This window comes from Melanerpes formicivorus, unplaced genomic scaffold (genome assembly GCF_026170545.1).
Source record: "Melanerpes formicivorus ecotype bairdi unplaced genomic scaffold, bMelFor1.0.p_v2 SCAF_50, whole genome shotgun sequence".
In the NCBI taxonomy this organism is placed as follows: Eukaryota; Metazoa; Chordata; class Aves; order Piciformes; family Picidae; genus Melanerpes; species Melanerpes formicivorus.
This window is the reverse complement of record NW_027142402.1, coordinates 747,824-770,601: the sequence shown is the minus strand read 5'-3', so window position 1 is coordinate 770,601 and position 22,778 is coordinate 747,824. Positions and strand designations below refer to the sequence as shown.

The window sequence follows — 22,778 nt, the reverse complement described above, 5'->3', positions numbered from 1 at the left end:
AATTTAATTCCAGATTGTGTTTCACCTCAGCTGTGTGACATGTTTATTGCTGCTGAAAGATGAAAGCACCAGGAGTTAGAGACGAGCGTCAGCAGTTCTGGTGGGCACCGGCAAAATGAAGCTTTGACAGGCTGGTGGCTGAACCTGTGAAATGAAATGCCAGATCAAATTTTACCCAAAAGGGGTCAGATGTACTGTCGTGCCCCCAGACTCGCAATACCAACTGAATAAATGACTCTGGTTCAGCAAGCTGCAGAGGAAGGTGGTGTGTGAGCCCTAGCCCGCTGCTGCAGGGCCTTCCGCCGGGCACTGGTGGCTGCTGGTGCTACAGCTGGCTCCTGCAAAGGGCTTCAACAGCATGAGGTAACCCTGCTGGGGGGTGAGCCTTTGGAAAGTACTGGTTACCAACCTTGACATGTGCTTTTGCTCTGCCCTTGTCACCTTTGTCCCACAGATGGACCTGTGACCGCCTGCACTGAGAGTGAATATCCAGCAAGAAGGCACAAACTGAACGACACAGAAATGTGGCATTGTTGTGGTTGGAAGAGACCTCCAGGGTCACCCAGCCCCACCATCAACCCTACCCCACCAGTAAACCTTGTCCCCAAGTGCCCTGTCTATGCACCTTTTTTGGACACCTCCAGGGATGGGGACTCCACCACCTCCCTGGGCAGCCTGTGCCATCCCTGACCACTCTTGCAGCAAGGAAATTTTTCCTCATCTCCAACCTAAGCCTCCCCTGGCACAATTTCAGGCCTTTTCCTCTCCTTCTACCACTTGTTCCTTGGGAGAAGAGACCAACTACCACCTCACTCCAACCTTCTTTCAGGGAGCTGTTGAGGGCAATGAGGGCTCCCCTCAGCCTCCTCTTCTCCAGGCTAAGCAACCCCAGGTCCTCTCCAGCCCTGCTCTCCAGACCCTTCCCCAGCTTTGTGTACACACAGCTGAGAGGTTTCCTTTTGCTGGGGCTAGGTGAGGTGATGGGCTGCAGAACTGGACTCTAAGCCTTGCTGCAGTCTAGAGCAGTTCACTGTCAGGATGAATGGGGCATCTAACTCTGCCAGAGCCTCAGCTGGGGATACACTGTGATAGATTCAGCCCCACACAGCCTTGCTGAGCAGTTCAGAGCCTGCAAAGTTTCTGTTATTTTAGTGTACTTCAGCCTTTTGGGAGGGACAAGTCTTGAAGTGGAGCATGAGGAGAACAGATTCAGTGTCTATCCCAGGCAGAGTTTCTTTGTCAATCTGGGCAAATCCCTTGATTTTTCAGTGCCTCAGTTCTCCATCCATAAACTGAGGAATTAATGTTAGCTCCTTTATCTGCCCTGTCTGCTGGCACACAAGATCCCTTGCAGCAAGGATTGTCTCTTGCTGTATGTATTGCATTATTGAAGTGACACTGCATCCCTTCCCTTCCTCTCTCTTCATGTTCAGCTGCCTTAGCCTTTAAGGTTCTAGAGGTATGCACTATTTTATTAATTTCTGTAAAGTGGTTAGTGCTCTGCAAATGAGGAATGATAAAAGTGAAAGGCAGTCATAAATCATATTTAGCAATGAAAACACTTCCTGGCTGCAGTCGAGGCTGATCCCAGCATTTCCCTAGCAGCCCTCTGTAAAACCATCTCAGTTAAACTCTCCTGACAAACACTTCTCCTCAGACTAAACCCTGGCTCAGATGATTTTTATTCCACACCTTAGCTGCTTGGATCAGAGGGCTTCTTTTCAAAACCTTTTGAATTGCATCCATCCTTTCTCATAGGCCAGAGCCTCGGCTGGAGTAAGGCAGAAGAGTTCCCAAGGTGCTCTTGCAGAGTGCAAAGCTCTAAGGAGCAACACTGACTGCAGGTGTGGGTTTATTCTATCTCCTGCCTTCCTGCACAGCAGGGGAAGACCTTGGCCCTTGGTGAAGGCCACAGAAAGCTGTGGACACCAGAGCAGATCACACCTCTGTCTTTCCTCCAGTTTCAAAAGGGTTTATCTTGAAAACCTCTCAGCCTCTTGTCCTTTTGATTTATTTACATGCTTAGAAGCTTCAGGTTAAGTTGAAGGCTCACCTTGGCAGGTAAGCAACTGGTATTTTGAGGGGAGGAGCTCTCCCATTAAAACTTAGGTTAGGGCTTTTCCAATGGCAGTGGTTCTGTGACCCTATGACCTAAATCTCAGGTCTAGCCTAAGCCTGGCAGAAGAGAAGGCAGCAAACCTCTGTGTGTGCTGACCCAGCTGCTAAGGAGCGTGCAGGTGTCAGACAGTGACAGTCCTCCTAGGATAACACACAACCAAAATCTCCCCTGCTTGCACTGCTCCTCAACAGCTTTACAAGCTGGGAAGGTATCAGGATGTGCTTTATGTGTACCAGGAGTGCAGTCACACCCTGGGAGCTGTACAGGAGGCATGGAGGAGGGCTCCAGTCCCAGGCACTGCATTGGGAGACTCCTGTGCAAGAAGAGCCACCAGAGCTGCTCCTGTGATCAGTGTTTTGGGGAATAAAAATGTTTGATGACTGAATCTGGTGAGAAGTTCAGGGAGAAGAGTGGCTGAGGAGAAAGGGAAGTGCAGCAGGTCCCAGCTGGGAAGAGCATTCCTGTATCGCTTGGTGAGGGAAGTTCGGAAGCAGGGGAATCATTATTCCTAACCCATCCTTGAATTTAGATTGCACACTTAAGCAAACTTTGAGCCGTGCCACACAATGAGCATAACAAGCAAACCTGTGCTGTTAATAGTTAATCACCTGGTGCATGACAAGAGTCGTTCTGTGGGAGCTGATTCACAGAAATGCTGCAGCGAGTGCGCGTGGGGCTGCAATGTTATCAGAGACGCAGGCAGGCAGCCAAATGTCTAATGACTAACTGGAGGGGTTTGAGATGTGTCTGCCTCTGTGCAATAGAGAAATTGTTTGCAAAACAGAAGCACCCTGGAAAAGACCCAGCAGCACCACGTGGACTGTAGCACTGCTCTGAGGGTTCAGTCAATAACTCATGCGTCTGATAGGCTTCATCAATTCATCTCTCCTTCAGCTTTGCCGCTGTAAGGGGAGACCTCATCACCACGGACCAGCACATCAAGGGTGGCTACCAGCAGGATGGAGACTCCCTCTGTACAAGGGGTCCCATGGCAAGGACAAGAGGGGATGGGGACAAGTTACTGCTGGGGAGATTCCCATTGGGCTCCAGAAGGAAATGTTTCCCCATGAGCACAGCTGGACACTGGAATCATCTCCCAAGGGAAGCAGTGGAGTCTCCTGCACTGGGCAGTTTGAAGCCTCAGCTTGCCAGGGAGCTGAGCCAGCTCATTTCAACTCCACTATCACCTGGAAAGGTTGGAGCAGGTGATCCTTGGGGCCCCTTCCAGCCTGGCATTCTGGGGTTCTGTGTGGCACATTTTTTAGTGGCCCACTGACTCCCAGAGCCATAACTGGCAACATTTCCTTTGGCTTCCAGAGGAGAGGATTTCTTCCTGCATCCAGCATCCATCCTGACCTGCTGGACTTTTCAGGCAGCACAAAGAGCAGGCTGCAGAGCCTGGAGAGGAGCAGGGCGAGGGGCAATCTGTCACTGCAGTGCTGGCTGTCTGCAGCATTACCTGGCTTGCAGGTGTTAGTTCCCTTCATTTATCTTCCAGCCTTGATCTGATGGATTGGGGACCATTGCTCTTTTGGCAATCAGATCCTGAACATGTCTCCTACTTAACTCTGGGCTGTAAAGAAAGGGAAAATTAAAAACCATTATGAGACCTCCATATAATTAATCTTCAGATGGCTTGAAGCTTAAGCATGTAATGTCCTCAGTACACTGTCTGCTGTAACAAGTAACAGGAGGGGGGGGAGGCAACGTATCAATGCACTTTATCCAAGGGAAGGCATTCCAGCTGCAGCATTAAATATAAATACAATAGTGTGTTGGCATAATGTAGGAAGGTTCCTGCACTGTTAAAGGCTTTGTTCTAAAGCGTATCTGTGTACACAATGAGATGATGAACACAGTGCATCACATAGCTAAATTTAATATATGCAGGGGTATGATGTTTGCAATGCATGCATTTCAGCAGGTCCCATTAGTGTGCCTTTCCCCTCCAGTGAAAACAGAATGAACCACAGCCCCTTCTGGTTTGCATAAAGCAAACAAAATTAGATTTGCTTTGCTGAATTGAAACCCGCTTGGGATTGTGAGCCTCTCTCGGGGACAAATTACTTCAAACAATCCCTTTGTACCATAACAAAATCAAAAAATTCAGGCCAATCAACATGGCTCAAAACCCTTAACACAGGAATTAATAACACAACCTAGTCTATTTTTATTGCTTCTGAGCTGCAGATCCTTGTTTTAATGTAATTACACTTATTTGTGGTCCACATGTTAAATAAGCTTGCATGTGTTAACTAATGTGACATGAAACAACTTCTGTAATTCCACTATTGCAGCCACTTTTGTTCCCCCTAGAGTCACAGCCCCAGCACAGGACAAGCAGAACTTTAATTGCATTAAACCAAATCAAATCTATAGGATGGCTTTGGTTTGGCCCTGTATAAATAGCGTAATAGACACTGCTGAAGTTAAATGACCAGAGCATTCCCTTCCAACTCCTCCACCGGTCCTATTTCCCGGTGGGTTTCCAGCTCTAACCCTTCCTCCGGTGAAACAACTTCTGCTCTCTACAGAAGCAGCTCATTTAAGGTGGGACAATGGTTCCCCTGCTTATTGTCACAACAGCTTTCCCCTCCCTGGTGTGTGTGCAGTGTGCTTGCCTGCCACAGATCACCCCAAACACAGTTCATTGCCTGCATTGTTTGCAGGCTGTGCAGAGCAGAGCGTTCTGAGCACTGAGAGTGCTCCAGCTGAGGAGCCTCTGCCATCCAAGGCAGGGAGTTTGCCGTCCTCTGCCGCACACTCCTCAGGTGAAGCTCAGGGGGGTGAGTTTGTCTCTCCTCTTTTCACCACATGTCAGATATTGCTCCAGACAGCATTATCTCTTAGCATTTCCCCACCTCCAGCCTTGGTGTTGCACAACATTGTTCCAAACACAACACAGTAAGGGCAAGCAGAAAGCAGTTCTGATTCTCCATCCTAACGCGGCGCCAGATTATGGACCGAGGAAAGGCAGGAGGTCACTTTTATTACTTCCTAATAGGACTTTACCTTATATGAGGCTATAAGCAATACATCAAGATGTCACTTTGTGCCTCCTAATATGACATTGTGGTGATGGAAGGAAGCAAGGAGTTAGCACAATTCCTGAAATCCTCTCCCCAGAAGCACATTTCTGCAATGCAGAGGCTCAAGCGGTGGGGAAGGAAAATGCTGACACAGGGCAGAGCCATCCCCTGACTCACAGTCCCTGTGACCCAACTGATGGATGCAGGAGGTATCAATCAGGACAGCTCTGCTCCTGGAGCAGATGCTTTCTTCACAGAAAACAAAACCAACCTTTGCCTCCTTTCACCTGAGAAATGGAGCCTGGAGCTGGGCAGGAGGGAAAGGTCGAGGAGTGCAAGCAGGCGTGCTTTGGTGATAGCCACAGGAGTGCTGGAGCAAACCTTTGTGTGCAAAAGTGGTGCCAAAGAACTGAGGTGCACAGAAACGAGCAGAGAGCACCTGAGCTCTGCCCCAGAGTGCCACTGTGCCTGCAGACACGGCCAGCAGGCAGCAACACTTTCCTCTCACTGAACCTGGTGCTGATTCCTGAAGATGGTTTCTGTGGTTTCCATTCTTCCTCTTTCCTGTGGCTGCAGCGTGGACTTAGCCAGGCTGCATCCCTAAATGAAGTCTTTTTGCTACAACTCCACATTCCTCAGGACTTTAATCCATGCTTTGACATCTATTTTCCTCAGGCTTTTAATGGTTATTTTGTTTGCAGAGATAATTGCTCATGTCCTCTCTCGTTTGGCTCCAGACAGGCAAGGGGAGGTTTTGCAGTAATATCCTAGCTATCATTTGATGCTGGAAGGAGCACACGCTCCACAGGAAGGGCACATGGTCATACTCCAGACACTGGGGGAGTTCATAAGCACCATACCTAGGAAGAAGCCTGCCCCCTGCCAGGTATCCTTGCTTCAGACAGCTTGTGGTGGTTAAAACAGATGAAGAAATGGGCTTGCCTTACACACTCCTCATGATGCAGAGGTTAGTCCAGCACAACCAGCTGCACTTTCCTGCTTATTTAAGTTTGGATACAGAAGGCTCTGCAAAATGAAGCTAATCCCAGTTTACCAAGAGGATCAGGTCAAAACCAGAGGCAATGGAAAAGGCAGTTCCAGGTTCAGCAGCTGGTGGGGGTGGTGCAAGTGGGGCACAGGGAGTCCTTAATGTGAGGGAGAAGTGGGCTGCCTTCACTGTCTGTCCAGCTGAGAAGGGGTCATCAGATCTGCAGACTGGTATTCAAACGACAGAACTGCTCCAGGTGTAGCTGGTGCTGGATTGTGTCAGCCTGGATCCTGCAGAGCAGGCAGCCCCACATTGCAGCCCCTAAGAGCCTCAGAGTTCTGATATGCTCTGTTCAAGTCCCCTCTGGGTGCCACTGCATGGCTGTGTGAAAGAGCAGCAACTCTGCAGAAGTGTCTGAACGCCGGGAGAGGCAGGTCCATGGAGAGCAGCTGCATGGCACAACCAGTGCTGATGCCTTCCCTGGAGTTAAATGCTGATACCTGTGCAGTGCTGTTCTCCTGCTGCACCAGGCACCCCCTGCATGGCTCTGCTGAGACAGAAAGGTCTCAGGCAGGTGTAAGAATGGGGAGGGATGCCACGACCACTCAGATTCAAGCTGCCCTGGTGTGCACAGTGTGTGGTTGATCCTCAAACAGTTAAGGTGCTCAGGAGAGCTCCCAGCCCACCCTGTGCTACCCAGCTGAGCCTGTGCAGGGCTTTCCACACATTTGCTGTGTATTTAAGTGTGTGTTAAACCATTAGATCCCAAGGAAACCACAGCCATTCATGACTCATTGAGTCATTCATAGCTGAAAGTTGTGCCCTAGCCCCAGTGTGTTTGCTGGGGTTGAGATATGTTCCTCCTACAAAATATATAAAGTATTATCCACGGGCAATTACCTGCTTCTGCCATATTTCAGAGGCAGCACTTGGAGCAAGATAAATAATTCATATTCTCTAAAGCAGCACACAAGTGGTGTGCTCTGCCAGAAGCCCAGCCCTTCCTGCTGGGGGATCTGGGGGTGGGGGGGTTAATTGTTATTTTATTTTTCATTTGTTCTGAGGGCAAAATGCTCTTCACACCCACTCTGCTCCCCTGTTCTGCAGCCTTTCGGGGTGCAGGTTTCCAAGTGGAACGAGGGATGACACGTGTGTCAGTGCAGTGGATCAATGTAATTAAGAACTCTAGAGCAGATCAGAGAGGAGATTCTGGCCTTGCAGGAATATATCATGCTTTCAAAGGCAAGGCAGGTTAATTACATTTCTGTAATTAAATCAGTTATTGGTACTAATGCCTTGCTTAAACGGCAGGGCCTGGAGAGGCTTCTTCTCACCTTGTTTTGGTGCATGCCCTCCTGCTGTGGTCTGGCTCTGTGCTGCACCACCGCTCCTTGTGTCTTTTCTCATTGCACTGGGGAGAAGAGCAGGACTAGATCTGGAGGAGAGCCTGGCTCCTGCCACGGAGAGCAGGGGAACCGGGCCCCTGCCTCCGCCGCGTCACACCTGCTGCACAGGGAGAAGGACAAAATCGATGCAAGCGGTGGCTCCGTGCCATGTGGACAAATAGAGATTAAAAACATCCCCACTGTGAAGTGCTGACACTCAGACCCCAGACAGCACGAACTAGGATGGTATTGGATTGCCCTCACATTAGATTTTCACACTTCTAGCCCTGGTTTACCTTTTCATAGTCTGGAGCAGGTCCAGAAGAGGCTACAAAGATGATGAGAGGGCTGTCCTGTGGGGACAGGCTGAGAGAGTTGGGACTGCTCAGCTTGGAGAAGAGAAGGCTCCAGGGACACCTTCCAGTACCTGAAGGGGACTACAGGAGAGCTGGGGAGGGGCTTGTGACAAAGGCTTGTAGTGACAGGATGAGAGAGAATGGATTGAAACTTGAGGAGGGGAGACAGAGACTGGAGACTAGGAAGAAATTCTTGGCAGTGAGGATGGAGAGACCCTGGCACAGGTTGCCCAGGGAGGCTGTGGATGCTCCTCCATGGGGGTGTTCAAGGCCAAGTTGGATGTGGCCTTGAGCAACCCAAGCTGGTGGGAGGTGTCCCTGCCCATGGCAGGGGGCCTGAACTGGATGCTCTTTGAAGTCCTTTCCAAGCCAAAGCATTCTATGGATCTGTGACTTCTGTTGTGCCTTGTTGCAACAGGCATGCAGGGAGCAGCAGTGCTGACCCTCACCTGCACCTTGCTCCGGAGGTCAGCACCATCACCTCCGGGACGCTGCTAGCAGCTGTATTAACTCACTGGCGTTAGCTGCAAACCTTGGTGCTGCTCTTATAAATAGTTGCTGCTAATGCATTTTGGGTGAGATGCTGCCAGGTTTCAGGGATGCAAATGAAGATGGCTGTAAAATTGTTCCTGAGATGGAAATGTGCAGCGCCGGGGAGCGGCGTTCTGCTCCTCGCCGTATGTTCGAGCTAGCAGGCAGAGCCCCACTCATTTGTATGATGGCAATAGCATCCTGCCTCGACTTGCCCAACACTCTGCACGAATTAACGTTCAGATCCTTAATAACCAGGCCAGCTATTAAAGAATTCTGTGCTGTGCTCCAAACCCAGGCGGGTAACGCCTATTGGGTTCGCACAATGATGGCAGCCTGGCTGCCGTCTGCTCCTCTCGGCACACTGACACCTGCTAGCAAATATGTTGCTAACTGTGTTTGCAGCATTACAAATAGGCACTCACTGCCTGCTACGGGCCAGGCTCCTTGGCCTGGCTGTGCACCAGTGGAAGGTGGTTTAGCAGCTCTGCTCCTGCGAGCTGCTTTTCGCAGCCTGAGACTCTGTTTTGCGCCCTGGAGTTCCCCAGGTGCTTCTCTTTTCACCTCTCCCTCTTCCTGCTGCAGGTTTTTGGGGCTTGTTGTTATTTCCCCCCCCTTGGTTTATTGGCAGTTCTGCTGAAAAAAAGTGTTGGAATAATTTGGGAAGCTGGGGGCCAAAAACTTCCTTATGTCTGTGGTCATGAGAGTGTGTGTGTGTGAGGTAAGAGCAAGAGATTCCCTCCTTACCCTCGCAGCATTATGTGCACAGCCTTTAGCTCCGTGTGGACTGAGATGCACTAAGAATTCTGGAGCTCTCTCTTTAAAAATAACTGCACATCCCTGCTGGGAAGATTCTGAGGGCCTAAAATGTGTTCCTGCAATGAAACAAGAGAATGGGAAGACATATTAAAAGCACAGTGTCCAGTCTCAGGCCATGCACAGAGGCATCCCTGTTGTAAACAGGATTTGGGCTCGTGCTGGAGTGTTAAATTGGAGACTAGAACTATTCTGAGACATTTGGTTCTGTTTTTCAGTGATCTGAGTGTTGTCTGGTTTAAACTGCAAGCACAAAACCAGGACACAGAAGGTAGAAGTACCTCCACCAAGCACCAGCTTCATTCAGCCAGTGATCCACTCCCGGTGATGAGCACCCTCAATGAAGAGCCCTTGTGCAGCGCTGGGGCACACCTCACGTTCCTTACTGCTTCTGCTGGCTTACTAGAAGCATCAAACTTCCTCAAAATCAGGCTTCTATGCCATGCAAAATCTGTGCCATATGAGAATGACATTTGCAGAATGTCTGAATGTCTGTTTGCAGGTGGGAGGGGGCTGGGGTGCCTCAGGAAGGGAGGGACTGACATCAGGATACAGCCAGGTCCTTGAAGATGATGGAAAGCTGCTTCCAACCAATTTTCTTAACAGCCCTCGTGGGTTGCTCAAATGAAGGCACAAGCTCTGAGAAACTGCACACTCCATAAGCTGCCAGGGTGTCCGACATGGGAGGCTGTGGAGCTATGGTCAGTGATTCTCCCACGCCACTCCGTTGTCCTTCTAAAGAGAGCTTGGTGATTCGGGCACAGAGCGGCCTGAGGAAACAGATGGGACTTGACTACCAGAGAAATCTGGGCACAAAATCTGCAGTGTACTGATATAGAAAGTGATTTTCCCAACCCATAAAGGAGTGGGAAAAGAGCTGGGAAAAGAGGGGTCGATTTCTGAACAGCCTGAACTCAGAAGTAAATTTCTGTTTAGCTAGTCAAGACCTTCTGGGTTTGCCTTTCAGCAACTTGAAGCCTGAGGGTTTTCTGTAGTGTGAACACTTTAAAGTGAAGTTATTTTGATGCAAGATGTCAGAGATGCCCTCCTCCTGACACCCTGCCTCCAAATCCTGCATGGCAGTTCAGTGAAGTACACTTAGGTGTACCATGGTCGGTCCTTGTCCTCCCAGTTTGTGTCTCCTCATTTGGAGCAATGACTGTGAGGGACAGCTTAAGCCTGCAGATGATGCTCGCAGATGATGCTCTCAGATGATGCTTTCCTGGCAAAGCAGACTGATGTGCCAGGTGGCTCTCAGCACTTGCAGGGTGATGGAGAGGACTGAGCAGAATGGTGGACACCATTTAGCAGAAGGTTTCTCCGTTGGTCTGAACTGTTTGAACTCCTTCCCTGGCCTCAAAACATGAAATTTCCCCCTGCATTTTTCATATCAAGCCAGTGTCCCCTGGGAAGGAAAATGAACTGCCCAGGAGCACCCAGCACCTGAGAAGCCATTTGCTTCCTTCTTGCCTTCCAAATAAGGGTTGTGTAAACAGGCCAGAGGTGTGAGCAAGGTCCTGCACGTGCCTGGCTCTTGTGAGAGGTCTTTCACAGCAAGGGTGCAGACAAATCACAGCAGCTCAACTTCATCTTTAAGGTCTAATGGATCTTCTGACCCTCTGAGCTTTCACCAATTTCTTCCACCCCACTTTCACCAAAGCAAAGAGAGTTTGCTTCTGTTCTGTGCTGACACTTTCTGATCTTGTCCTCTGTTCTACGTCTAGCCAAGAAAAGTGAAGCTGGAATGCTAAAAGATAAAATTACCTAAGCCATCCCCAAGGGGAGTCCTACTCAGGTCCAGCGCTTGCTTTCTGGGAGCCAGCCATCCTAGCACACATGAGGCAGGGTGGCAGTGACAGATGGTGGCATGCCTCACTCTAATTTTAGGCTAGCAGATAGATTGCCCACTCGGCCTCTCTTCTGCCTCAGGATGGAGCAGGAACTAGCATCCCCTCAGTTGTGGTGGCCAGAAGCTTAGGAGACCTCCAAGCAATCAAATCTTAGCAGAGGCTTGTTCCCAGCAGCCCAGACAGGTGTGAAATCCTATGGATGTAGGGAAGGGTTGGTGCTGGTCCTGCTAGACCCTCTCTGCTTTCCCGAGGAGCAGTTCTCATCTGTTTGAACTATGCAAGTGAACTTCCTCAGATCCTAAATGACTTTTTCCCTGCCCCTCAGGCTATGAATATTCTAATCTGGTCAGGCTGAATTCTGCCATTTTATTACTGAATGATTTAGGATCAAGCACATCAAATGTGAGGACTAAAGACCTAACCAAACAGCTGGAGATGGAGAAAATGCATGATGGATTTTCAGACCCAAGAGAACAATTGGGTTCTTAATCTCAGCATTTGCTCTTGATTCCTATTTATTTTTCCAAAGGAATTCTTAAAGGATTTAACTTTTAGAATATGCAAAGGGCAGAAATGTTCAGGATTTAAGCAATTTAAATTCACACTCAACAGGAGACTGAGTGACACAGGGATTGGTGCTGGAGTGTGCAGTCTATCACCTCCGTGGCACTGAGCCTATCCATGTCTCTAGGTGCGTGTAGGTGTCCAGAACAGCAGAAACTGTGAGCTCAGCCCCAATACACAACAGATTGGGTTATGTAAGGGCTAATGGGAGGTGGATGGCAGGTAGGAGGAAGGAAAAAGACATCAACACTTGCCAGCAGTTCTGGGAAGGGAGACAGCTCAGCTACTTCACATCCTGAGCACAGGCAGAGGGCTCAGGCTGATGTATCCTGGGCTACATCAAAAGCAGTGTGGCAGCAGGTCAAAGGAGATGATTGTCCCTACTCAGCTTTGGTGAGACCCCTCCTAAGTCCCTCTCCCAGCTCTGGGATCCCCAGCACAGGAAAGACCTGGACCTGTTGGAGCAGATCCAGAGCACAACATTGATCAGAGCCACGGGGGACCTCTCCTGTCTCCTTTCACCTGTGTAATGCCTTTTGCCAGAGATCTCCTTGTGTGCACCTCACAAACCCATTTCCCTGACTCGTAGGCTGGATGCACCTTCCAGGGCTGTGGCACAACACGGCAGGAAGGGCAAAGCAGCCTCAGTTTCCTGGTGGTCTCTCAGCACAAGTGGTGATTAAAGGACTGCAGCAGTGGGGAAGGAAAGGCAACATGGGAGCTGCCTACCCAAAAGCACCTCAGAGAACTTTAATTATCATGAGATAATCTCTCTTCCTCCAGCAGTGGTCCACCTGGATCCCTCTGTGGGCAGCTACCAATTAGCTCAGGGGAAGAGAGGCAGCAAAGTGTTTGTCTAATTAACAACTCCGGGGGTCCTCATCCAGAAGTTCTTATCCTGAAGCAGTGTCTGGTGAGCATCTGAGCTGAGCTCCAAGCAGGGATTCCCCAAACACAAGCTGCAGATGTTGCCTGAGCCTCAGTAAAGTGAACCCTAATTGAGAGGGGAGGGACAGTTTGTTCTCTGCGTGTGAGACCCTCATACAATTTGAAATCCCTTTGAGGAGGGGAAAAAAAATCCCCCTGGATTTATTACCAAAAGCTACAAAAAGCCTGAGAGATTTTCCAAATGGCTTTGTTCTAGAAAGATGAAAGGGCAGAGCTCTAAGAACAGCAAGTGTAAGAAGTTTGGTCTCTGTGGGAGAGTCACTGAGCTTGGGAAAAATCCTGGCAAATGCACCAACTTATTTGAATAAAACCCTGAAACAGTCTTAACCAAAACAAACAACAACACCACTCTGGAGCACAGGGAAGAGGCTGATGAGGGCCCCACCAAAGCCTGCAAGACGAAGTGCAACGCACTGCTGGTGCAGCTGCTGCCAGAGGTGTTGAAATGATGGAGTCAGGGAAGAGGAGGAGCACCACAGCAGCAAATCCAGCTGGAGCAGACACAGATATCTGCAGGGTTACCAAGGAGTCCGAATGTGGTGGAGAAATGCTGCAGAGCCTTGTGCAGGCAGCAGAGAACAGCAGGCCTGGCAGACCCAGCACGGGCCAGAGAACCTCCTGAGCAGCATCTCTCAGTGCTTTCAGATTGCTTTCTCCTGCCCCTTCCACTGGATGGCTGATGGAGAGATGCTTCATCACACAGCTTGTCAAAGTTTCCTGGAACTAGGGTGGTGCAGGGAACCAGCACAAAAGAAAGTCTGACTCCATTCTTAGCTCTGCAGAGGAGCTTTGGAAAAGTGACTTTCGTGTTGTGTGCTTTGGTCTCCAATGCACAAAAGGAAGCCACCAGTAATGACTTTCTGTATGAAGTGTTTCAAGGTCTCTGAATACAAGGGTCTGAAGATATCAAAGCCCAGCCTTGTTGTTATTATTATTGCTTGAACTGGGTGAGGTAGTTGAGAGGGAACATCTACAGTTATCTGACAGAAAGAAGTTAAACATGGGGAACAAACTATCAGGAGGTTGAATGTACCTCAGAGCAGCCAGGAAGGAAAAGCACTTCCTTCAGACACAAGTCTTGCAGCCATCTCTTTGTCCTGGGTCAGAGCCTCTTGACCTCCTCATAAACAGCAGGCCCTTAGCCAGCCTGGCTCTGCTCTCAGGTTTTGTGATGGAGTCTGGGGAGAAGGCCACCTCCATCCCTCTGCAGGGATGGGTTCTGCTAGAAACCTCTCCAGACCTTGTGGAGAGAGAATCAGATCTAGGAAGAAATCTCACAGCATGACCTTGCCTGCTACACGACCCTGTGCTGTATGGGATTGGAATGTGGGTTGCTCCTGCAGGCTGGGTCTGCCCCAGAGATGGAGGTGGCTTCTGGTGAGGTGCCTGTTTGCTGTGGGTCACTGAGAAGGATCCAGCCTGGTTCTGTCTGAGCACAGAGGCAAGGCAGCACCATGGCAGCTTTGACGGCCGACGGATGCAGGACTGAAAGTGGTTATGAACCAGCAGCAAGCCATCACTAGGAAGTGACTTCAGCTTTAGAGACACCTCCTTTGACATCTCCATCAGAGCTCAGCTTTAGCTATCATGCCTTCTGACATCTGCTTAGCCACGGACTCAGGAGCTGCTCTCTGGTGCACAGGATTCCTGTTGGCAGGGAAGCCATTCAGCCTCTCGGTGCTCACAGCCATGACTGACACACAGGCCAAGATGATTTTAGTGTCTGGAGCTCAACTGTCAGCCCTGAGACCTGTCTCAGCCCTCAACTGAGAGTCAAAGGCTGATTTGTTTATTCCCTTGCAGGGCTGATGCACATTTCCCCTTGTAAGGCTGCAGAATGACTTGCAGCAGCAACAAAACCAGCGTGGGCTAGAGCAGCTCCTGGGTGCTGAGGGAAGTTTCTGGGCTCTTGTGACTAAAGCCTGGGCACCCAGAGAGGAATCCTGTCAGAAATGTGCTGGAAGTCTGCTTCCTCCTGACTTGTCTCTCTACAGCAGCAAGTCTGGAGCATTCATGTCTGCCAGGCTGTGTGCTCACATCTATCTGACCAGACAAGTTTCCAGGAAGGTTGTCAGCTGATGGCAGTCCTGACTCCTCAGACTCCTTAACACTTCATGGAAATGGGCTGCTGGGAGAAGGCAGACCTTGTGTTGACCTGAGGGAGAGATTTCAGAGGCAGAGGAATCCTTGTCAAAGAGAGAACTTCCCCAAGAGGAGAGCACTGTGATGCCCCAACAGCACAAAGAGCATCAGCCACAGCTCCTCCATGGGGAGGCCGTGGCAGATCTGCCCACAGCAGGCAAAGCCATGAGATGCCAGGCTGCACTGATGCCACGTTTCCTGGACCTCCTGATACCCAGCGAGAGAGCAGCAGGGTCAGAAGCAGTGGGGAAAGCTGGGGCAGCGCTGTGGCAGCTGCAGAAGAGGTGGAAAAAGGCCCAGGAGCAGATGTGACACAGCCACCTTGATCAATGTTTGCTTACAAACAAAGATTTGTATTCCTTGTTTATATCAAGAACCTGAAGTGAGATATGGAGCACTTTGAAGCGAGTGACAGATCTCCCATAAGCAGGATCCCATCCCAGCTCCTTTCTGTAGACTCCTCTGTGATTTGTGCTGCTTTAATAGCGAGGGGAAGGGAAAATGCTCTGAATCAGGAGAAATATTTTACAGCATGAGGTAATTCGAGAAACATCTTTCATCTGTTAAGGTTTGAGCTTCTCCCAGTAATAACAAGAACTTGATCAAGCATGAACACTCCCCAGCTATCTATAGATTTGTAGTACACAGCCTCAGAGATGTCACTGGCACACTTCACAGGGTGATCAATAACTTCTTTTTAACCTTTGCGCGAGAAGGTTGGGATGCAGACTGAGATTGATAAAAAGACTCTGCTGAGGAGGGAGAGGTGCAAAACCAGAGGAGTAGCGGGGCTGGGAGAGTTTGTTACTGTAATGCACAGACTGAAACCTGCAGTGCTCATTCCTAGGGGCTTCAGACTTCCAGAGTGAGCAATCCAGATGCCTGCTGTCCTCTGGTCCCAGACTCCTTCCCCTTCTCGGAGGCATTGGTCTCTTGGCACTCTGCCTTATCTCGCTTTTTGTGCTCTCCCTCGAGCATTCTGAAGGCCTGGAGAGTTCCCTTGGCTGTTTTTAGGAGTGCTAAGTTCTGGGAGAGGACTGCTGCCCCTGGCACAGCCTCCAGCAGGGTGGGAAGTGATGCCTGTGCTGGCGTACCTGGGAAGTTCTGCCACCGCCGCTCTGCTGAGGCAAGAGCGTGAGGTGCCTCGGATCTTCTGGAGCCTTTCCCTAGCAAATCCCCCAAGGGTTTGTAGCAGCTAACCAAGAGGAAAAAGAAACATTATCACCTCCACAACATGGTGTTTGCTATGAATCTGAGAAGAGCTGAAGTGCTTAGCAAGGGTTTTTCTCCTCCTGCTGTCTTATTAGAGGGCAGGGATTTCTTGACTGTTGACCCTGTCCCCCATCACAAAAAAATTCTGCTGTGCCAGAGGAAATGTGGAAGTGACTGTGATGGGACCTTGTAGTGACATTACAGGATTGTGTCTTGAATCCTGGCGTGGAATGCTTGCAAGCACGCAGAGTGAGCCCAAACAGGAGCCTGAGCCTGTCCAGCTCTAAAGACAGGGGCTTGTCCCTAATTAAAGTGTTTAAGCACTTCTCAGTATATTTCTTATGTCACCAGAAACAGATTTCACCACATCTTGGTCATCTTATTTTGCACTTTCACCCCCTGGAGCTGCTCACTGCTGTATCATCTTTTTCTATTTGCTGTTTTGTTTGCCCCAGGTTGCATCTGACCCTGATCTCTGAGGTCCCTCCCAGTCCAAACCACTCTATGATTCCATGGTTCACTCTTTTCTGTTTCTATGGACACCTCCTCCAAAGGCTTACGGGTATGATACCCCTCCCCAGGTGTGAGCAGGGTGGTGTGCAAGGTGTGACAGCTGATCACAGGAAGGCTGCAGAGCCCCAGTGGAGCTCCCACTCCAGCACCTCGTACAACGTGCTGTTCCTTTTGCCCAGCGCAGCGTTTTGCACAGCAGGTAAAATTCCAGAGGAAAGGAATGGAAGAGCTGCTAGTGACTAAAATCAAATCAGTATTTCACCTCCCCATGACATGGTTTGCTTCCTTCCAGCTAGCATTAAATAGCAGGCAACAAATAAAGACACATTGCACCAGAGCCAACCACAATTGTTTCTGCAGCCCACGCGCCTGACAAATGCCCTAAAAGAAGATGTATAAGGGCTCTCTCCTACTAAATTTAGTATAGGAAATCTTTAATAACCAGAAGTGACTATAATTTCCTCCTTTAGACCGTTCTGTTTGGATGTTTCATAAATCCTTGTATTGATTAGCTCTGCGTGGAGCGTTGTACAGCCCTAAACACAAGGAATTAAGCTGAGTGGCAGGTGAGTTCCAACACAGCCCCTTCCAGCCAGCACAGCAAAACAGCAGGGCAAAGAAATGAAACCCACTGAACAGAAGCCCAGATGGATACAAAGGAATATTAATGACAGTAAATCAGTCAGCTGCAAAGGTCTCCAGTTTGTTGTTGGTTGGTTTTGTTGGGTGGTTTTTTCTTGCTGAGTTTCCAGAACCCAAAGCATAATGGAGGCAAAAAGAATCAAAGGGCTAATGGAGAAGGGTGGGGGGTGGGGGGAAGGACTTTACAGACATTAACATTGGATTAGAAGAATTTGATGCTTAGAATGAGATGTGCAAATAAAATCCAATAGCAGAGAACAGGAAAGAATGAAAAGTAAACTGGGAGAGATGCTTCACTGACCTCTGAGACAGGTGATTGCTGGGTGAGTCTCCTCCTTGGAATGGAGGGGAACAGAATAGAGAATAGAAAATAGAATAAAATGGAGAGGAGAGGAGAGGAGAGGAGAGGAGAGGAGAGGAGAGGAGAGGAGAGGAGAGGAGAGGAGAGGAGAGGAGAGGAGAGGAGAGGAGAGGAGAGGAGAGGAGAGGAGAGGAGAGGAGAGGAGAGGAGAGGAGAGGAGAGGAGAGGAGAGGAGAGGAGAGGAGAGGAGAGGAGAGGAGAGGAGAGGAGAGGAGAGGAGAGGAGAGGAGAGGAGAGGAGAGGAGAGGAGAGGAGAGGAGAGGAGAGGAGAGGAGAGGAGAGGAGAGGAGAGGAGAGGAGAGGAGAGGAGAGGAGAGGAGAGGAGAGGAGAGGAGAGGAGAGGAGAGGAGAGGAGAGGAGAGGAGAGGAGAGGAGAGGAGAGGAGAGGAGAGGAGAGGAGAGGAGAGGAGAGGAGAGGAGAGGAGAGGAGAGGAGAGGAGAGGAGAGGAGAGAATTGAATTTCAATTTCAGTTGGCAAGGGCCTGCAGTGCTGATGCAGCCCCACTGCATGCTCCATTCTCTTTCTTTCCTGTGAATTCCCCAGCTCAGGCCTTGATCTTGACTCCTTGTGCTGAAGCAGTGCCAGCAGCCCTCACCCACCACAGGACACTTCTCCTCCTTTTCAGGAAGGCCAGTAAGAGCATCACCAGATTATGGCTCTGGAAGTTATTGGGGGAAAGCCCCTCTGGGTCTGATTCACTTTGGTAGGAAGGGTTCTGCTGGCCCGTTGGCAGTGCAAATAGCTGTAGAGTGGGTACAGATTAAAGCTGGGCACAATCAAAGAGCCCTGTGAAGTCACAAGAAGATCAAATGGATAAGGCCCTTAATGGGGCTACAAGAAAGATGGGGAGGGAGGTTTTTAGGGTGTCAGGGAGTGATAGGACTGGGGGGGATGGAGCAAAACTGGAAATGGGGAGATTCAGATTGGATGTTAAGAAGTTCTTCCCCATGAGCGTAGTGAGAGACTGGCACAGGTTGCCCAGGGTAACCTCATCCCTGGAGGTTTTTAAGGCCAGGCTGGATGTGGCTGTGAGCAACCTGCTGTAGTGTGAGGTGTCCCTGCCCATGGCAGGGGGGTTGGAATTGGATGAACCTTGAGGTCCCTTCCAACCCTGACAATTCTCTGATTCTATGAGTCTTGAATTTGGAGATGGACTCTTCCAGCAGCTCAGTTTCCCAGTCAAAAGCAGTGCTGTGCTAGCTGGGAAAGGGGCAAAGAGCAGATAATTATATCTAATCTTTACTTTCTATCACTTCACAGGTACGAGGAGTCAGCCTGGGAGAAGACACAGAAGCCTCCATCCCTCCTGCACTCCAGCGCTCAGGCAGCCAAGCAACCGAGCAGATTTTGCCTCCGTTTGCTATTATGTGATATTTTTTCAACAAACTAGAGTGTGCCACAACGTCCTGATGGTGACTGCCTACTGAAATGCTGTTCTGTTTCTGTCTTTCCTCTTTCAGGGCCTCCAATGTGCAGGGTGGTTAAAAACTGACTCAAAGTTTTGGCATTGGGGAGATTCAGTTTGTTTCTGGCACGGAGCAGCTCTGAGCTGAATGAGGAAAGAAAGGACAGGAAAGCATTGCCAGCTCCCACAGGGGCTTGGGGGAAAATCTTGAACTTGGCAAAAAGAGAAAACTTTGAAGATTTGGACCAAGAGCAACAAGGAATTTTTGCTGCTCTGAGCCTGGCTCTCTGCGAAGGGCTGGAGCAGTGTGCCAGCTGCACGAGGTGCAACAAGTCCAGGGGCAAGGGCCTGCAGCTGGATGGGGACAGGCACAGATCCAGGCTGGGTGCAGAGTGGCTGAGAGCAGCCCTGAAGAAAGAGACTTGGGAGTGCTGGCTGCTGAGCAGCTTCCCAGGAGCCAGCAGTGCCCTCCTGCAGCCCAGAAGACCATTCTAGGATTCTATGAAAAGTTTTAAAAGTTTTAACAACTGTGGCAACTTTTCCCTTCCCCCATTCAAGTTGTTTCTGCTCAGCTTAAGTGCCTTGAGCTGCACCTTGGAGGAGTCCTGTGGCAGAGGCTTGGACAGACTCAGAACTCTTGGTCAGAAGGTTTTGCCTTACCTTTTCTTTTTCCTCTACTTCAGCCTGCACATCTTTGCACTAACCAGAGCAGGATGTCTAAGGAGAGCAGACACCTTCCCTGCTTCTTTCTGCTTCATCCCTGCTGCAGATGCATTCCGTGGCCCCAGTGATACAGGGCTAAAATCACAACCAACCAGCTCGGCAGGGGCTGCATCCCCCTGCAGGTACCGGAGGAGTGCAGGCGAGTGCTGAGGTTACCTAGGCAGCACAGGGTAACTTCACTGCAGCCTTGGAAGAGGACAGGCTCTTGTGGGCTCAGCCCCTCCTGTACCCCTCCCTCACCATGTTTCCCTCCCCACTTCTTTCCCCAGCCCCACAATCCCAGTTTCACCAGTCCTAGTTGCTGCTCTCTAAGTGTGCAAGCCTGTCCCAATCTCCTGCCCTCAAAAGTCCTCAGCTCATCTTTCCTGGTTTCCCTCACTCTCTTTCTTCCTCCCTGTACCAGTGCAGAGGAGGGTGTCACCTCTTCCCCCTCTGATGCCAGTTCCAAGCACCAATTTCTCTCTGTGCTATCCCTATCTTCTGCCACCAGTGAAGCAGTTTGAAATCCCCTGTGTGATCTGTGCTTTGAAGAGATGGAGAGAGAAGCTCCCAGCCTGGCACCCTGCCCCTCCACAGAGCCCCCCAGAGAGCCCCTTTCCTACCTGGTCAGGGGCAGCACTGGCAGCGTGGCATCCTGGCTCCTCCTCATCTCACGTGTCAGTTGGGTTTTTTATGTCTCAGCAAAGCAGGGCTCTGGAGAGGACCCATCCTCTTTTACAAAGACTGCTGCTCTTGTCTTGAAAAGAGACCCAGTCCTGGAGCAGAACTGGCTAAGTTTAGCACAGGATTAAACTTAGCGTGAAGGATTAAAGCAAGCCAGGCAAGTGAGTAATGAGAGAGCAACCTACAGCTCGGGTGAGATACTCTGCTGTGCAAGAAATAGAGTCAGGTGGGAGTGTGAGAAAACCCTGTGTTGACTACAAGTAGGAAGCAGAGCAAGCTGCTCTGATCTGTGCAGTCAGTCATTCCAAATGAAAACTGAGAAACCTTCCCCTTGCTGAGCACCACCACACACCGCTCCTGACATCTCCTCTTTCTCGGGAGCTTGGCAGGAGCGTTTCCCACCCGGCTTCCTGTAGTAGTAGAGCTATTACCGACACCAGGCTACTTAGAGCTGGGGAAGATTTATGAGGGATTATTTTTATGGCAAGCCTCGTGACTGAGCCATCCACCCAACTCTTCTCTACTTCATTATTGAGGGATTTGCATTCACTTCACACCAGCCCAAGCTCTAATCATAAATAAACTGCAACAAGCACCGCGAGGAAGTACACAGAGCCACATCTCCAAGTGTTGTGCACAGTGCTCCCAGGGACAGCAGAAAGGAGACAATGAGGGGACAAGGCCCCCGCAGCCTGCAGCCCGAGTAAGGTGCAGCCACTGCCTTCCACCCAGAGCTTCTTGCTCCTGCACGAGAAGCTCCTTTGCCGCTCGCATCCTGCTTGTAAAGGTTTCACAGCCCTCCCACTGCTTTTCGCAAGGTTCATCCCCACTGCTAATAGAATAACAAAGTTTTTCTGCTATATTGTTTTAAATAGTTTCATGTCACAGATGTCTCCTGCACAGAGGGCTTGTGCAATGCCTTCCCTGCCTCGCTGCTTCTGCTGCAAATTACAAGCCAGACGGGGTTTGTTCACCTCTCCCCCTAATGCTTTGAAATAACTGGGTTTAGTAGAAAGCTTTTCCTTCTGGATCTGGGTGTTTGCTCCATCTCACACTCTGCTTTCCCATCTTCCTAGCTGCCAGGATTTCTAAGCTTCTCCAGACGTGATAGTTTTATACAAGTAAGCTAAACAGCATCAGTGGCCTTCTACCTTCTTATGTTCATCCCTGTCATCGTGTACACCATTCACAGCTTCAAAGGTTTCCCCAGGGGTCCTAGCACAGTAGAAAATCCTGATTATAAGTGACATTTGAGTGGATTTTTAGAATTAGTGTATTAACAATTATACCCAACCTTAGGCTCTTTATTAACAGTATCAAGACTGGAGTCTAGTGCAGCATTCGATGCAGCTGTGTCATCTTTTCATGAAAGCAATTTCCAGCACTTGCATTCATCTGAATGGTGACCTGAGAAGGGGCAAAGAGCTCAGTACAAGCCTTTTGCTAGAAGGAATGGGGATCTGTGGCTCTGTCTGAAGGGGCAAATGTGACTGGAGCTAGTGGGGCTTGCACCATTTGAGGCAAATAACTTACTTGCCCTGCACGTTTCCGTCTGCAAAGTGAGGACAGCCTGGGAAACATTTGAGAGATTTCATCTGTAGGGAGTCCTCTGACAGAGGCATTTGAAAATCACCTGGAAATCGCCTGAATTCCATGTAAGATATGATAGGAAGCAGTAGAGTGCAATAGTTAGAGGACAGACAGAAGATGGTTATGACTTCATCACTACGATGCAACCCCATCAGAAACACCATTGCCAGGGCAAGAGCAGTCCACCCAGCAGCCCCTGCTGGGCCGTGCCTGCACTTCCCCTCACCTCTCTAACCCAGGTTAAGGCTGAAGTCTACCAGCTGGGGTCAGATTCTGGTCTGCTTGGTTGCCTGCCTGTGTGCCAATTAGTCACAATCAAGTGATCCTTTTCCTGCCCCTGCATTAGAAGCTCTGTTTGTGGTCTGAGCGTGAGAGGGCCTCTGCCGCCCGCCTCGGTCGGTGTTTTCTTAGTGCTGCTGCTGGCTGCCACAGCAGAGAGGAGGCTGAAGAGCAATGTGCCTCCTGAGAACACCTATGATGACTACAGATGGCAACTGCAACGATTTCAGCTATTGATTAACCTGTACAGAAAATATTAATAACTAGCTGCACATATGCTTTCTAGCTAAGAAAGGACCTGCAGAAGGAAAAATGGGAGAAGTCAAGTATCAGGACAAGGTGATTACTTAACATCTGTGACCAAGGAAAGGGCTCAAGGAGAAAAAATCACCCAACATCTGCACTGTCGGTAAAATACTTGTAAAAAACACAAGTGAAGTGTGATTAATCACCATGGCTGTATGATTGAGTCAATTGACTGTTACTTTTTCATGATGATTAATCAGCTACAAAAATTATAATTGTCCCACTTGTAGTGGCTGCATGCTGTGCCTGATGACATCATTTGGGCTACAGATACTCAATGAGTGGTTTTCAAAAGGATATGCAGATGAAGCGGGGAGGGTGGGTGAGACCAGGGCTACAGTCTGAAGATTGTCTC

General features: G+C 49.7%; 1 long non-coding RNA gene across 1 annotated transcript; it reads right to left on the bottom strand.

Annotated features, from left to right (window-relative positions):
• Positions 1 to 20,354, bottom strand: LOC137452175 (uncharacterized). Its single transcript, XR_010989991.1, has 4 exons — positions 20,188 to 20,354; positions 17,397 to 17,430; positions 3,579 to 3,692; positions 1 to 144 (listed from the first exon to the last, which is right to left on the bottom strand). It is a non-coding gene; the product is annotated as an uncharacterized lncRNA (long non-coding RNA).
• Between the last annotated feature and the right edge of the window lie 2,424 nt (positions 20,355 to 22,778).